The sequence below is a fragment of the Sciurus carolinensis genome, chromosome 8 (assembly GCF_902686445.1).
Source record: "Sciurus carolinensis chromosome 8, mSciCar1.2, whole genome shotgun sequence".
NCBI classification, from domain to species: Eukaryota; Metazoa; Chordata; class Mammalia; order Rodentia; family Sciuridae; genus Sciurus; species Sciurus carolinensis.
In genome coordinates, this window is record NC_062220.1 from 128,802,961 (window position 1) to 128,819,965 (window position 17,005).

Below are 17,005 nucleotides of genomic sequence, written 5' to 3' on the forward strand. Positions count from 1 at the left end.
CTCCCTTGAACAGCTGGAAATACAGGTGTGCACTACCTCTCTGTGTTATGGGCTATGCTTTTCCTTTTAATGATTTAAATATAGGCAAAAACCTTTTAGGATGGCGACACGTCTGTAATCCCAGTCGCTTGGGAGGCAGAGGCAGGAGGATTGCCAAGTTGAAGACCAGCCTGGACAACTTAGGGAGACCTTGACTCAAAATAAATAAATAAATAAACAAATAAGGCTGGGGATGTAGCTCAGTGGTAGAGCACCCCTGGATTTAATCCCCAGTATTGCAAAAGAAAAAAAAAAAAAAGTAGAATGCAGGCATGGTGGCAAGCAACTGTAGTGGCAACTACTTAGGAGGAGTCTGAGGTGGGAGGGTTCAGGAAAAACCTCTATGTTGGTGAGGTTATTCTGATAAAACAGCTTCATATATGTCATGAGTTTAGGTGAGGTCAGCCCAGGCATCAGAGTGAGACCCTGTTTTAAAAAAAATAATTTTAAAAAAGTGCTGACAGCCCTGCAGTTGAGTTTTTGGTGACACTCTTCCTTTTATACGTGTTAAGCAACTAACTAATCACAAACTTGAACTGCTCTCTAGTGTGCTGGCGCAGTCTGGTGCTTATTTTTGCAGTATCTATTTTGCAGATTCCTCTGCAGAGGGCCCTGCGGGACTGAGGATGCTGAAATGGTATCCCTCTGAAGTTGATCATACACAGGAAATTAGAGGAGGAAGGGAATACCAGGGAAAGCAAAAATGCTTCAGAAAGCCACCCCAAGGCACAGAGTAAAAAAAACACAAAACACCTCACTTAGAGCTCACCCACAGCTTGGTGATTTACTGAGGAAGGCTGTCTCTTCATTTCCTTTCTCTATTACAAGCTTCCTCACATTGGTCCTCTTAGATGCCTGTATAAAGGAGATTTTGCATTCTCTCTGCAGGAATGGAAAAACCCCTATGGTTCAGTCCTGAGGAGCTGGGACTTGCAGATGCCATGGGAAAGATATGCTTTTACTGGCACTGCTGAGCTGTCACCACGGAGGCCAAGGGAGCTAAGACCTAGCTCTTTTTTATAATCCCCCATGCTCTGCTCAGTACTGAGAATTGAACTCAGGGGTGCTTCACCAGTGAGTTACATTCCTAGTTCTTTTTAAATTTTGAGGCAGACTTTTGCTAGGTTGGCAAATGGCCTTGAACTTGCAATCCCTCTCTGCCTTGGTCTCCCAAGTAGCTGGGCATATAGGTACTGTGTCACCATGCCCCACATTCTTTGACAAATCTGATCGGGAGTACAGGCTACATTTGAAAGCAGTGGCCAGTTTGGGCAGAAAAAAGCTTAGGGTTTGGATTCTGTCTTTGGAAGTAGCAGGGAACATTTATAAAAGCAGTAATTCAAGGGAATGTTTGGCTAGAAACTGCTTTGGGCAGTATGATGAGTCACTTGTGCTAAGACGACAGCATTCTGGGCTGGGATCCCCCTCAATTTTAGCATTTACAAGCCAAAGAATACCTCAAAGGAAGAGCAAAGTCAAAATTTAAAAAGGGGCACTCCTTGAACAACTGGTTTTGCCCTTGAGGAGCCAAGGCTGCTGTCCCTACCTCAAGCCTACCTTCCCACACTCACAGATTATGACTTTGAAACCACAACTCCTTTTTAAAATAGGGAGGTGGCCAGGCATGATGGCACACGCCTATAATCCCAGTTACTTGGGAAGCTAGGGCAGAAGGATCACAAGTTCGAGGCCAGCCTCGGCAACTTAGTGAGACCTTGTCTCAAAATACAAAATAAAAAGGGCTGGGGATGTAGCTCAGTGGTAAAACACCCAGGAGTTCAAGCCCCAGCACCAAAAAATAAAAAATTTAAAATTAAAAAAGTAAAATAAAATGGAGAGATCACCACCTGTTTTTCTGTTATTTCACATAATTCTTCTGACAGAGGATAAAGTGAGAATGAAAGCTCACTGACAAGAATAAATGTAAATAAGGGCTGGGGTATAATTCAGCAGTGGAGTATGTGCTTGTCATAGGTAAAGACCTAGGTTTGATTCCCAGTACCAAATAAAAAGAATAAATGTGAACACCATAAATGTCATGGAATTTCATTTGTATGAAGTTCTAGAATAAGCAGAAGAGGCAAAACTAAGCTACGGTGATGGAAATCAGATCAGTGGATGGTGACCTGGAAGGGTGCCCAAAAGCCCTCCGGAGGGAATGGAAACCATCCCCAACCTGATGCAGACACTGGTCACACCCAAGAGTGGAGCACTACACTTGGTGTGGCTCATATAAACATTAAAAAAAATAACAAAGTAAAATCCAATGTTCCAATGTTAGGAAAGGAAAAGGGAGAATGGAACACTGTATAATCTAGAGAAAATAAAACCTTTTCTGAGAGTGGCATAAAGATCCATAAACTCAATTACAGAAAATCGGGTTTTCATGGATGGCCAAGAACATAACGAAAATATAAAAGACAAATGACAAACATGCACACGAAAATTTGCATCACATCGCAAAGTCTATTTTCCTTAATATATGAAAAGCAACTACAAATAGGAGACTAGTAAAGGATGTGGACAGTTCACAGAAAATGAAATATAATGGTTCACACTCACAGTAAAAGAAATAGAAATTACAATGGAATATCATCTATTAGCTGCTGGACTAATAAAGACCCAAAAGTCTGATAACACCCCATGTTGGTGTGGATGTGGGGAAAAAGGCATCCCCATTTGATGCCAGTGAGAAATTAAAGTGCTACAATTCATGAAGCAATTTGGCAACAGCTATCAAAACTGCAAATGTGGGATGGGGCTGTGGCTCAGTGGTAGAGTGCTTTGCCCGAGGCACTGGGTTCAATTCTCAGCACCACATAAAAACAAAACAGAGGTATTGTGGCCATCTATGACTGAACAAATTATAAAAAAAACCTGCGAATATGTGTACCCTTTGATCCAGCAGTTTTGATTCTAGGACTTTCTATGTAAAAAAAAAAAAACTATGTAAACACAAAATTATTTATGCAGCATCCTTTGTAATAGTAAAATACTGTGAACACCTTAAATGTCCATCAATACAACTGGGCAACTGAAGGAAAACTATGGAACTATGAAAAAGAACTAGGCAGCTATACATGCATTTTTTTATGCATCACTCTCCAAGATAATAAAAGAAAAAAGCAAAATGCAAAACTAATGTACTAAGCTACCATTTCCATTTTAAAAATGTCTTTATATATATATTAGTTGTAGGTGGATGCAATACCTTTATTTTATTTATATGTGGTGCTAAGAATCAAACCCAGGTCCTCACACATGCTAGGTGAGTACTCTACCCCTGAGCTACAACCCCAGCTCAAAATATGAATATTAATGAAACATAAATACTGAATGTTTACAAATGCATGAACTATTCTTAAGAGCACAAACAAGACAAATTAATAATGGTTTCCTTCAGTAAGAAAGCTGGGTGACTGACTTTCATCATTCACATTTTGGTAACTTGGTAATTTTGTCCTGTGTACATGTAGTACCTGTTTTAAACATAAAGCAGTTTAGGAAAATAGTACATCTACCCAAAACACTCTTCCTGTGTACACTCTTGTATCCGCTTAAGCTCTGCTGCCTCTGAGGAGCGTCTTCTGCATCCAAAGGGCCTGAGGCCTCTCAACATTAGACTCAATTATGCCCCAGACTTCTCCACTGCCCTCCACATGCCTCCAATGTGGGGTCTGTCCTGTTTAATGTTGTCAACCCAGTATGTGGCACTATGCCTGGCACAGAAGTTCACCAAATGTTTACTGACACAATGAACGAAAAGATGGGTTCTAGAGAAGCTAAAAACCAAGGGCCCATAACAGATCAAGACGAGACTTCTGTGACAAGTGCCAGACAGTGAGGACCAGGACAGACCTGGAACATATGGCTTTGCAGTTAACTTTCAACAAAAATAGCAAGGTTGATCCAATGCCAAGATGACTGCCAGGAAGTCTGGCTTTGCTACCAAGAGCTGTGAGACCCTGAGCAAATTCCCCCATCTCTGGGCCTTACTTTTTCCAACTGTCAAATGAAAATTCAACCAGATCAATGACTTTTCAAGTCCATCCCCATTCTTGTCTAGAACAGAGAGAAGTGTAACTACTCTGGCTGAAGTACAGCTGGGGAGCCTAGAGCCTGGGCTCACTCCACTATGCCCACACCTTCCCCTCCTCATCAGGAGTCCTTCACACAACCCATGGTTCCATGGCACAAAGTTTGAAAACAAGTTCACTAAATGACAGAAAAAAAATCCTCCTACATTTCACATGCTGCAAGTCTCTACTCATTTCCCCACCAATGGGTGTTCTTTCCTGGTATCAAACAAGAGGAAGTGGAGCACGATCATTCTAAGAACATGACAGAAGATATTTCCAATGGGACAAAAGAGAACAAGTTCAGCATGCAGCCAGATCAGTGAATCTTTTTTTTTTTTTTTTTGGTACCAGGGGTTGAACCCCTGGTTCAACTACTGTACCAGGACAGACCTGGAACATATGGCTTTGCAGTTAACTTTCAACAAAAATAGCAAGGTTGATCCAATGCCAAGATGACTGCCAGGAAGTCTGGCTTTGCTACCAAGAGCTGTGAGACCCTCAACTACTGAGCCACATCCCCGGCCCATTTTACTTTTCATTCTGAGGCAGGGTCTCACTGAGTTGCTCAGGGCCTCGCTAAGTTACTGAGCCTGGCTCTCAACTTAGATCCTGCCTCAGCCTCTCAAGACACTGGGATTGCAGGTGTGCACCACTGCACCTGGCAGGGTCGGTAAATCTTACTGGGTCTTTGGTAGGAAGGGAAACAGTAACAAGCCAAGTAGGACAGTGTTCTGATTCCCCTCAAGGCCAGACAATGGCTTACTCTGTGCCATGCCCTGATCGTGTACCTGCCCATGGAGCTTTGAGTTTGACAGGGATGAGTCTGCTCACCCCTCCTCACATGTCTGACGGTTTCTTTTATTTTTTTCTCAAAGGTACTGATTCCTGTCAGAGCAGCCCATGCCCTACAAGCAGATAAGCAGTGTGAGGCTGGCCATCCTCGCACCTGTAGGGCACACCATCAGCACTCAGTGAATCAATCAGACAGCCCACTGGTGCTGTGAGATCAGCCAGAAAAGCAGCCTTAGGAAAAGAGAGAAGAGACAATTAGACAAGGTTGATCTAGCTGCCATAACCCATCTCGGAATGCAAGGATGTTCAGGCCGGGATCTGTGAAGGTCTGTGTTGGTGGCTTCCATAGTTAAACCCTTCCCTGGTGAACACCTGTTCAGAAATCTGCTCCAAGAAGCACGGAGTTCAACGGCACTCAAGACTACGTTAGGAAAAGGTGAATAAAAGGGACTTGAGTGGTGTTACCATTTTTTCTCCACCTGGAACAGGAAAGTCACATTTTGATCATCCTAATGTTCTCCTCTTTCACTTCTGTCTCAAGGACAGAGAAAGATTCATCTCACAAATAGTCCCCTACTCTGTGCCATGCGAGTTTGACAGAGATGAAAAGTCTACTCAACACCTGCCACCACCATCTGACAGTATCCTTTTATTTTTTTATTTTTTATGGTACTGGGGGTTGAACTCAGGGGTACTTAACCACTGAACCACAACCCCAGCCCTATTTTCGTATTTTATTTAGAGAGTTGCTTAGCACCTCCCTGTCGCTGAGGCTGGCTTTGAACTCTCGATCTTCCTGTCTCAGCCTCCTGAGCCACTGGGATTACAGGTGTGCGCCACTGTGCCCAGCTGTATCCTTTTATTTTATTTATTTATTTTTTGCAGTGCTAAGGATGGAACCCAGGGTCTAACACATGCTAGGCAAGTGTTCTACCACTGAGCTACAGCCCTAGCCCAACAGTCTCTTACAAAGGAAAAGGGTCCTACAGTAAGTACTAAAGTTTACTTTACAGACAGGGAAACGGGTAAGGGCAACTTGAAGATTAAAAGATGATTCAGCAGTAGAGAAACTAGATTTCAGACTTTCTCTGAGACCATGTGGTCACCAAAACCAGACAGGCTCTTTCAAGTTAGTTCAGTTACTATGAAAAGATAAGCTCTGTGTTCTTTAGGCTCAGCATGAAAGTCAGAACAAATGTGGCAGCAGTAGCAGTAATGGCAAATGCGCAGGTGCACCATGGGCAGACGCTATGTAAAGAGCTCTAGATTTAGTTCACAAAAAATCTGTGAAAAAGGTTTCAATAACATCACAGGTTCACAGATGAGGAAACTGAAACCCCGAGAGATCAATGCCCCGCCCCCCCCTTTTTTTGAGTCACAGCTAGAAGTGTAGTGCCAACGCTTTCCACCACTGTCCCACGATGTGATCATGTGTCCTACTCCATCCAGTGAGATGACAACTCCTCTCCAAATGAAGCCCTGGCAAGAAACACACACGCTTCAAGCTAAAGGGTACGTGAAATGGACTGCCACATATCCCTACAGAATTCCTTAGATGTTGAACTGAAGGTTATTTTAAGGCCAGTCCATCTACTTTGGACAACAGGAACATCAAGTTTGGTAACATGACTAGCAAAAGCCTATTGAGAAGAGCTTGCCAAGTTATGGGTCTCCTGGGATTCAGATGAAAACTGATTAATCAAAATCAATCTCCTGAGGCCCACTAGCAATTAAAGGTCTCAAAATGAAAAGGAACCAAGGCAGACAAATGCCACATGTAAGCAAAGGTTCTTATCTCAGCATTGAGTCTCTAAAACCTCTTCTAGAATTACCTGATTGTAGAATTAGTTGCCAGTTATCAACTAATCTGCAAGCAGTGATGTGTGGAAAGGTCTGCTGCCAAGAAAAAGGAAAGTTCCTCTGCATTTGGAAAAAAATTAGTGAGCTCATCTTCTGAACAGTACTTAATCAAGACGAGGAGAAAGAGGACAAAAACTATAGAACTAGGTTTGTGATCTGTTTCTCCCACTTATATCCCAGGAACACTTTCCCGAGAGTTGTCCATTTTCATGGCCATCCATCAGCAAGTATAATGTGGAACGCCACCTGCTGCAAACCTGGGACTGTGCCCCACCCAGGAAGAAGAATGCAGTAAATAAGGGACAATCTTTTCCCATGGGGCTTTTACAGATTCAGAGGCCAGGGAAGGGACTGCAGAGGAATAATAGAGTGATTCTGCCCTCCAGATAACTAGCACCAAAGCTCAGAGGAGAAGCGTTCTGCTCCGGTGGAGTATCTCAGAAAGTTCTCTTTGATGAAGGAGGGCTTGGCTGAACATGGAAAGACAGGTTGGATTTAGAAAGAGAGGAGCTGGGGTGACAGAGAAGACCCACCAGATCATAGCACAACAAGGGAGTGAAATGAGAACAGCAGAGTCATTGCCAGTCTGGCTGGGAGCAGGCTCTGTGCTGAGTAATTTACAGCCTCTGTCTCATTGCATTCTAAGGATCATTCACTTAAAAGTAAGGGATTAGGGACATGGAGAGGAGTGGCACATTCAAGGTCCAAACCTGTGTGTTCAGAGACTTGCTGCCTGGTCGGAGGAAAGACTTGGAAGGGGGAAAGGAGCAGATGAGGTTGGGTAAGAAAGGATGAGATTCAAGGGTGTGTTGGACCCTGCCAGCAGAAGATGCAGAGTTGTTGTCAAATGACAAGTGTCCCTCTGATACGCTTTTGACAATACTGATCATCCCCTCCTTCCCGAAACATTTTCTACCTTTAAATCCCAGGAAGTCATACTCTCTGCTTTCCCTCTTACCACAAGGTCCATTCCTTCTCAGTGTCCTTTGCTCCTTCCTCCTCTTCCTCTCTTTCAACAGGGTTCAGGCCTAGTAACTCTTCTCTTCTCCATCTACACTATTTCACCTCTTTGGTGAGCTCATCCAGCATCAGAGCTTAAGTGTCATCCCCATGTGGACAACTCACCCTTTAGACTCCCTGGTCCAACCTCTCCCTGAGTGCCAGCTTCCTACACATAAACCATCTAATTGACTTCTCTATGTAATGTCTATATGACTAGCGGGCAGGTAAACTGACCATGATATAAACTGACCCCCAGCTTCCTTCCTTCCCCCAACAAGTTCATCTCGCAGTCTTCATCATCCAGTTGCTGCTAACAGGTTCTCAGGCTAAAAATCTCAGTTCCCTTTGACAACATACTGTCTCTCATACCTCACATCTCTTCTATCAGCAAGTTCTCCGTGAAGTGGCTTCTCACTAGCTCCATCACTACAACTTGGTCCCAGGTCAACCATCACCTCCCACTGAGATTGCTACCAATGCTGTATCTACCGGTCCTGACAACCCAGAATGATTCTCTTAGTCTAAGACAATGACACCCCTCTGCTCCAGTCCTAACAGATCCCAATCTTACTCAGTACAAAAGCCCAAATCCCTACCATGGCTGGACAGGCTGCTTCCCCCACCCCCACCACTTCCTCTTTGAATTCTTCTCTCCATCATTTCCTCAGCTCCAGTCACATGAGCCTCTGTGCTGATCCTTGAACACAATAGGCATGTTTCCACTGCAGGGTCTTTGCATATGCTGTTCACTTTATCAGGAAGGCTCTTATCCCAGGTAGACTATGGCTCAGATCCTTAACTCTTTTAACTCTTGGTTCAAATATCACCATCTCATTGAGGCCTTCTCTGATCACTTTATTTAAAATTGTATACCCCTCCAACCAATCCTCATTATTTCCCAGTTCTCTTTCCTCCTTTATCCCCCCCCCCCTTCAGAGTACTTATCACCTACATCCTATAAAATGTACTTAGTATTTTTCTCCCTGGGAAATACAAATTCCATGAACGCGAGGATTTTATCTGTTTTGTTCACTACTGTTTTTCTACCTATCATTTGTATACCAGGCAAAGAACAGGTGTTCAATAAATATTTTAATGACTAGTGCTCAATTCTCTTCTTGGGGAAATTTCATGTTCTGTAAACCAACCTCAGCTGAACTGGGTCTGCCAGGATCAGAGGTATCTCTACTCTGGCTGTCAAGCTGTTTTGACCATATTCAAATTGAAAATGCATATTTTACAGCAATAAATGGAAAGTAAGTGCATAAGCGATAAGAGAGAGAAGGGCAAAGGGTAGAAGAACAGATGGCAACATCTAAAAATGGGAGAAATGTTCAGGCCACTTCCTTCAGTGAAGCCAGGTTGCTGTCACTTGCTCCCATAAGCTTCTACAGCTCGGAGAGTGAGCAGACTGTAGAAGGCAGTGGGCTCTGACAGCCTCTCCTCCCCCCGTATCCCTCCAGGCCCACAGGCCTTCTGTGTTCCTTTAAGTGCCACATTCTCACTACCTCTGCACTTGCTGATCCTCCTGCCTGGATTATCCTTTCCTGCCCTAGCGTGGCTACACAAACAGCCTTCACATCTCAGCTAAGATGACCTCACTTCAAAGACACCTTCCTTGCATCTGCTGTAAGAAGGTATTTCTCTGCCCAGCCCCCAGGATTCTTAAACATTTTTCACACATTAACTAAGTGCCTGCCACATACAAGAAGCTTTGTACATACTGGGGAAGCCAGCAGTGAAGGAAACTAAAATCCTTCCCTTCATAGGTTTATTTACATCCTCACGGAGAACAGAGACTATAAGCAAGATAAATAAGGGAAATATGTAGTATCTCAGAGAGTGGCAAGTACAGTGATGGGAAGGAGGATAGGAAGTATGGAGTGAAGGTTGAAATTTAACTAGGGTGGCCACAGAAGGCCTCCTTGAGAAGGTGACCAATGACATTATGGTGGCTGGGGAGCCTTCCAGGCAAAATAAATAGCTAGAGGGTTGGGGATGTAACTCAGCGACAGAGCACTTGTCTAGCATATGAGATGCCGGGTTTGATCCCTAGCATTGCAACAAAAGGAAGAAAATTGAAAATGCCAAGGTAAAGGAGTATGCTTGCCATGTCTGAGACATATATGAGGGCAGCAGTGGATTATGAGATCAGAGAATACAGGGGCTCTGTGGTCAAGGTCAAGACTCTGGCTGTTACTTGGAGGGAGGTGAAGAGTTCTGAGCAGAGGAGACCTGAGATCTGACTGACATTTTAACAGGCTCTGGCTGCTATGCCTTTTTGTTTTCTCTCATGGCTTATCAGTTTTCCTAATCATTGCATTTTCCCCCACTATTTCTACTCCCCCCCACCCCCGCCAATGAAAAAGCAAACTGATGGCAGAAACCATGTCTGGTTTGGTTACCTATTGGCACAGTCCAGTGCCAGGCACTAGCAGGTCTCAAAAAACATTGAATGAATGAATGAGTGTTGAACTTATGAAGTCTCTGTTCTCAGTGTCTCAACAACCAACAACTAATCCTTCAAGATTAAAGAATGAAGATGACAGAAGCAGACCCAACAGCTGGTTATTCTCAAGCTGTCATTCCACCTTAAGATCCTAAAAGCAATGAGGTGTGGCTTAAAAGAACCTGCCACTCAAATCTACTTTTCTAATCTACTATAGAACTCTGCTGTTGAACTGCTGAAATAAAACACTGAAGGCTTAGTTTAAAGCTTTTGAGAACTGACTTCCAAATCTACCATTTTGTAGCTTAGTGTCCACTGGGAAGATAGATGGGGATCAATGACTAAGGCATCCTGGTTGATGATGAACTCTGGAACTTCTGGAGTCAACCAGTGACACTCACCTTACTTAGAAGGGGCCTCCCAACTTAGAGACCCTCCTGGTAGAGGTCAAGCCCAAGGTAAAGACAAGAAGATCATGATGCTTTGGAGTCTAGAACCACAGACAAGTCCCTCAGCTCCACAGAAAATCTAATGGGCTAAAATAAGTCAACACATACAAAGTCCTTGTAGTGCCCAGCACACTAAGGGGGCTGGACAAATGTTAGTCACTGTTACTACTACATAGGGGAAGTGTTTACTATTTCCCTAGGGACCTGAGGAACTCCAGTGGCTGGTGGTGGCAATGATAGTTCAAGCCTAGTTAATACCACTACTAGTCAAATTTTTCCCTATCGCCCTAGGATGATATGACAATGGATAGGACATCACCTCGAAAGTGCTTTGAATTCCACAGAAGTCAAGAAATTCTAACAAGTCAATGTAATATTCAGTCAGTAAACATTTGTGGTGCACTGACTCTGGGCCAGACAGGTGCTAGAACACAACACAGTTCAGTTCAGACAAGCTTTTGTGAAGGATCGCGAGTACTTTTTTCTAAAAAGACATCCAAGTGAACAGACACTCACATCCACAGTGTCACACACTGTGATCACAGGACATCCAGAAAGGGTATCTAACTCAGACCTGTAGGGTGGAGGTAATGATCAGAAGGGCAGCACCAAGTAGTGCTCCAGTAACAAAGGTTTGGTGCGGGGAGCAGGAAATGGTGTTCAAACAGAGAAGGAAGAGCACAAAGCAAAGGCAGAAAGGGATAAAGTATGTATACAAGGCAAGCAGCTTGAAGTATGGAGTAGGAGGGCTGAGTAGGGAGAACCAGGCGAAAGTCAAAGCCCAAAAGATCAAGGATGCCAAGCTAAGGAATATGAGTGAGTTTTAGCCTGAGGACAATGAGGAACCACTGACAGATTTTCAAGAGAATTTTTTTTTTTATTCCCCAATTGCTCAGGGGATATCTTCTCTCTGGGGTATTTACTCTTCTCTGTGAGAAGGGATAAAGAACAAGAAATTTCTTCTGGTTTGTGATAATAAAAATACCTGTCCACAAAAAAAGAAAGGCCTTCAAGGAATAGATGACCCTCAATCTTCAGAAACAGAACAAAGGGCAGTGGCACACACCTGTAATCCAGCAGTTGCAGGAGGACTGCAAGTTCAAAGCCAGCCTCTGCAATTTTGCAAGGCCCTAAGCAACTTAGGGAGACCCTGTCTGAAAATAAAATTTTTTTAAAAAAAGAGCTGGGGATGTGGTTCAGTGGTTCAGTCAGTGCCCCTGGGTTCAATCCCTGTTTAAAAAAAAAAAGAAAAGAAAAGAAAAAGAAATAGAGCAGAGCATAAAACCATATGCAAGCCATGCTTGTTTACTGTCAGCACATCATGCTCTGATGCCAGATTTGAAGGTTTTCTGGGAAGTAAGCAGTTTAGACATGCAAGTTTTGAGGGTGGCTAGACAAAGATCAAAGTCCAGGGTCAGACTCTGAAGGACCAACAAACTGAACTTATTCTGAAATACTTTTAGGAAGTGAAAGAAGGGTGAGAGAAGTCCTAAGTACATAAAGGTCCGTTTGCAGAAGGAAGCAACACCCCACAAGCCAGGGTTGCCAGTCTTCCTCAGACACAGGCCCTGGCAAGCATCAACTGGCTTAGGGTCAAAACACCCACCACTGTAACAGACTCTGCACAATTTCCTCTTCTAACAACTCTAGAATGTGGGTGGGGGAGGGGCAGGGTGGTCAGTATTATTTTGGACCTGAAGTAACGGACACAGCCCAAATAAACTGTCCAGGTTGCACTATCAGGAAGCTGCTGAGCTGGGGCTAATTGATAAGGAGTCAAGAATGCTATTTCCATTATACCTCTGAGCCCTTCAAGCTACTCAGGGTGAAGCTTCTGGTTGACTCACACTCAACAGATGATCTCTACCTATGCAACCTTTGAGGGATCTGATTATTTAAGAAATAGTGAAACTGCCCTTCATGATGGTTTCTAAGAGGTCAAAGGAGCCTGGTGGGCTAAAGCCAGGATAGGGAGCCAGATGCTCTGAGCTCTGCTCATGTTCCTACCATCTGTGACAAGTTGCTTTATCTCAAATCCTCTCCTGGAGGGATGAGGATAAGGTAACAGTATTAAGTTTCTGTGAATTCAATTGAACTAGAACAGATCATAGTTTAAAAAAAAAAGTAACGATAGTAATATTTCTATCACAGTTTTCTTCAGAAGCATGCGGAAACCTTCTTGGATTCATTAAGGCTTAAAGCACCCAGGAGTATGTAGGAGGGTGGCAGGTCTTCACCCTGTGGTCAGGGAAACTGAGTCAGAACTGGAACAAATGAATGTCTGCAAAGGAGTGAGGCTGCAACCCACAGAACCTAGACCCTTGGCCATCAAACCATCTTATCATCTTCCAGCCAAGGTATATATTCATCCCAGGCAAAATGGCACAGGCCTGAGCATTTTTCAGGGAGGCAGATTCTTCCCTTGGATACAACAGGTACATTCTTCTAGAACCTAGGGATTATATGGTTCCTCTCTCTTTACTGAGAAAGCAATGCAGCTCAACCACTCTCAAGAGAGGTGTGCAAGTAAGCTGCATGGATAGTCCTTTTCATGTCTCACAGTTCCTAACAGTCAGAGAAATTTTAAGCTCTTGTCCTGAAAGATAAATCACTTAAGCCAGTCTGCAGGACTGTTGCACCCTAAGGAAAGTGAATTAAATGCCTTTTATGATGATCAGACAAGCAATAAGGTTACACCTTGACACAGATCCAAATAATGTACCAGCAGCTTATAATACTAAACAGCTCCTACACCCAAACTCTACTTTGGCTTCTCCTTTGTCTCTGCACTTTGCTGGTCCCTGAAAACCCAGGTAAGAAAGCCAGTTCTTCTGCCTCTTCTATCTGATTGACTTTACATGTGTGATTTGACTTCTGTGCCTGTGTGTCCTGGTGCATAAAATGGGGAAGGTATCAAGAGCTACTCTACAAGGGCTGCTGAGGTTTAAATGTGGCATTATAAGTAAAGCACAGCGCATCATTCACAGTATAGCTGGCAATAGCTGTTAGTATTTTTTAGCATTATTACAGGTGTCCCCATTCCGTCAACTCATCCCTAAGGATTCAAAGGACAGACCAAGCCTTAGCCTATCAAGGCGTGGAAAGCATAGTGCCATTTCTTGGCCCGCCCCCCACCCCTCTTTTGGAAACTTGGCAAAGAGATAAGCCCCCGTACGAGGAGAAGGTCTCAGGATAGCCATGGGAGTGAGGGCAAAGGGAGAAACCAGATCCGGAAGTTTTCTCTCCGGCCAGGGGCAGGTTCCACGGGGCCTAAGTCTAGGAATCTCTCAGGGCGGGCGCTCTATGAAAGGCTGCGGACCTGGGGCGAGCCGGGTGCTGTCCGGCAGTGAAGTAGGCGCGAATGAATGAACCCGAAGTCCTTCCTCCTGATCGCGGCTGGGGACGCTGCTCGCGCCCCTCTAGCATGGCGTCCTCTCCGTGACCTCTGACCCCTGCAACCCCCTCACCTCGGACCCCCCGACTCGCCGCCCCACTTCTTTCCGGGTCTCGTCGAGCTCCCTGTTTCCTCACCCCCAGGTCCAAACGGCTCCCGGCGCCACGACTCGATTCGGTTCGGCAGCAAAATGTCCGCGGCCTCCTCCTCACCCTAACCCGGTGCGTCTGTGCAGCCAGCCGCTCCGAGCCCCGCGGCTGTCACCTGCCGGGCGGAAGTGAGCGGCCCGCGCGCGGGCACTTCCGGTGGACGCACGGCCTGGGGGCGGGATCAAGGGTACAACCCGGGCAGGGGTGGTGCCCGTGGGCGGGGCAAAGGTGGGCGGGGTCAGAAGGCGGGTCCGGACCCACAGCCATTAACCTCTCTGCAGCCCATCTGCTTCGCTCTTGTGCTCTGCAGAACGCTAAGAAAAACCAGCTAGTCGACAGCTAAGTAATTAGCGTGCTGGAACCAGAAAAGGTGGGGACTTTGAGATTCGTCCCTTTGCTACGTTATAGGCGGGGAAATCCTACTCTGAGAAGATTTCTCATTGATTCTCCCATTGGGGGAAATCCTTCTCAGAGTAGGATTTCCCCCAATGGGAGAATCAAAACTAAATGTAAATTGTCAAACGCAAGACTGAAGCTTCTCTGCTAGTCTGAAGCTGGACTTCAGGGTAGCCTTTCGAGAATTCAGAGTCCTAGGGGAAACATCGGACCCCCCAAGAAACTTTTATCCAATGGGATCTTAATAAAATGCCATTTCCTTTTGCCAGGACCTCAATTGCTATAGCCACTTTTCCCAATTCTGTTAATTTTCTCCTCCTTCTAGATAATTTCTGTTCATCTCTTTTAAAACATTATATAATCTCTACTCTTTAAAGGTGCTTTATTGGACAAATAATATTTGCATTGTAGAGAAATGGAAATATACTGGAAACCAAAAGAAAACAAAGCCTGCTGCGTAATCCCAGCAGCTCCGGAGGCTGAGGCAGGAGGAGCACGAGTTTAACGCCAACCTCAGCAAAAGCGAGGTGCTGAGCAACTCACTGAGGTCCTGTCTCTAAATAAGATACAAAATAGGGATGGGGATGTGGCTCACTGGTGGAGGGCCCCGAGTTCAATCCCCAGTACCCCGCCCCCCCAAAAAAAAGGAAAGAAAGAAAACAAGCCGGTTATGGTGGTGCAATCCTGTGATTCCAGCAATTCGGGAGGCTGAGGCAAGATGATCACAAGTTCAAAGCCAGCCTCAGCAATTTAGCGAGATCCTGTCTCAAAACAAGAAATGAAAAGGGCTGAGGATGTGATTCAGTGGTTAAGCGCCCTGGGTTCAATCCCTGGTACATCCCCCACCCCCAATCATGGGCAATCACATTGTCCTGAAACAATCACTTTTAATATTTTGGTAAATGTCTTCCTAGACTTGATATATCATCTGAAATTTAAAAAAAAATTTTTTTTTAGTTGTAGATGAACACAATACCTTTGTTTTATTTATTTTAATGTGGTGCTGAGGATGAAACCCCGTGCCCCCACGTGCTAGGTAAGCGTTCTACCACTGAGCTACAGCCCCAGCCCCATCATCTGGCATTTTAAATCACCAAGATATTGGTCAGACTTCCTTAAAACAATAAATATATCTCTACCTGGTGCTTTCCAATACTTTCATAGTACTCTAATGTATGGCTGGTATTGTGATTTTCTCAATCACCAAAAATTGTACACTTAGGTTGTTATCAATTTTAATATTATAAAAACTTTTTTTAAAAAAATTTTAGATGTTGATGGACCTTTATGAAGGAATTCTTTTTCTTTTTCTTTTTTGGTGCTGGGGATCGAACCCAGGGCCTTGTGCTTGCAAGGCAAGCACTCTACCAACTGAGCTATCTCCCCTTGATGGACCTTTATTTTATTCATTTATTTATATGTGGTGCTGAGATTCGAACCCAGTGCTTCACACATGCCAGGCAAGCGCTCTACCACTGAGCCACAACCCCAGCCCCTTATAAAAACATTTTGATAAATAAGCTCTTTCACAGTCATAGACTTATAGCAAATTATAAAAAATAGCACAAAATAGAGTCCCCTATATATACTCTTCACTCAACTTCCTTCCATGGTGAAACCATATGTGTGTGTGTGTGTGTGTGTGTGTGTGTGTTATGACATTAAGCCCAGGAAACTGGCATTAGTAAAATACCATGATCTTAATTAACTACAGACGTTATTCTGTTTTTAAATCCTTTTTTGAAGAAAGGAGAGAAGAAATCTTTTTTTTTTTTTTTGATGCAATAATAGAAATTTATTTTTCCACAGTCATGGAGGTGGAAATCTAAGATCAAGGCCAGTCTGGTTTCTTTTGAAGCCTGTCTCCTTGACTTACGGATGACCACCCTTTTGCTGTATCCTCACGTGGTCTTTCCTCTGTGTACCTAGAATAATCTTATATCTGCATGTCATCTCACATATATCTGGAGGAAACTTTTCTAATGATAAATGTGGGCAAGTGCTGTCAATCTCATTAGAAAACAAAATTGGGAATGTGACATAGAAAAAGAATAATTTAAACACCTAAAGGTACCAACAAGGAGAGTTTATGTGCAAGTGGCAGGACAGTAACAATAGAAGCAGAGCTTTAAGATTTCCAAGGAGACCAAGGTCACTGGGCCCAGCTGCTCAGGAAGGACTTCCTGGGGAAGATAGCATTTGTTCTGGGTCTTACTGAATGAGTACAAAGTTGCACAGGCTGAGACTGCAGGAAAGGGCAAACTAGAGAGGAGAGTACAGAGGCAGGTAGACTTCACAGGGCCTTCATGCAAAGGAACCAGGCATCTGAGTCCTTCAGACAGCTTGGGAAATTGGGGCTGGGGATTTGTCTCAGTGGTAGAGCGCTTGCCTGGCAT

The 17,005-nt window shown here is 44.2% G+C and overlaps 1 protein-coding gene across 7 annotated transcripts in view; it reads right to left on the reverse strand.

Annotated features, from left to right (window-relative positions):
- The window catches only part of Ap1b1 (adaptor related protein complex 1 subunit beta 1), a 53,484-nt gene extending 39,151 nt beyond the window's left edge, over positions 1-14,333 (reverse strand). For 6 of the 7 annotated variants that reach the window (XM_047561480.1, XM_047561479.1, XM_047561475.1 and 3 more), the window contains exon 1: positions 14,202-14,333. The gene's annotated coding sequence lies outside the window, so the exon portion shown is untranslated. Of the gene's footprint in view, positions 1-14,137 lie in introns of all 7 variants that reach the window. The other variant, XM_047561474.1, reaches the window with a different exon arrangement.
- Positions 14,334-17,005: the final 2,672 nt, after the last annotated feature.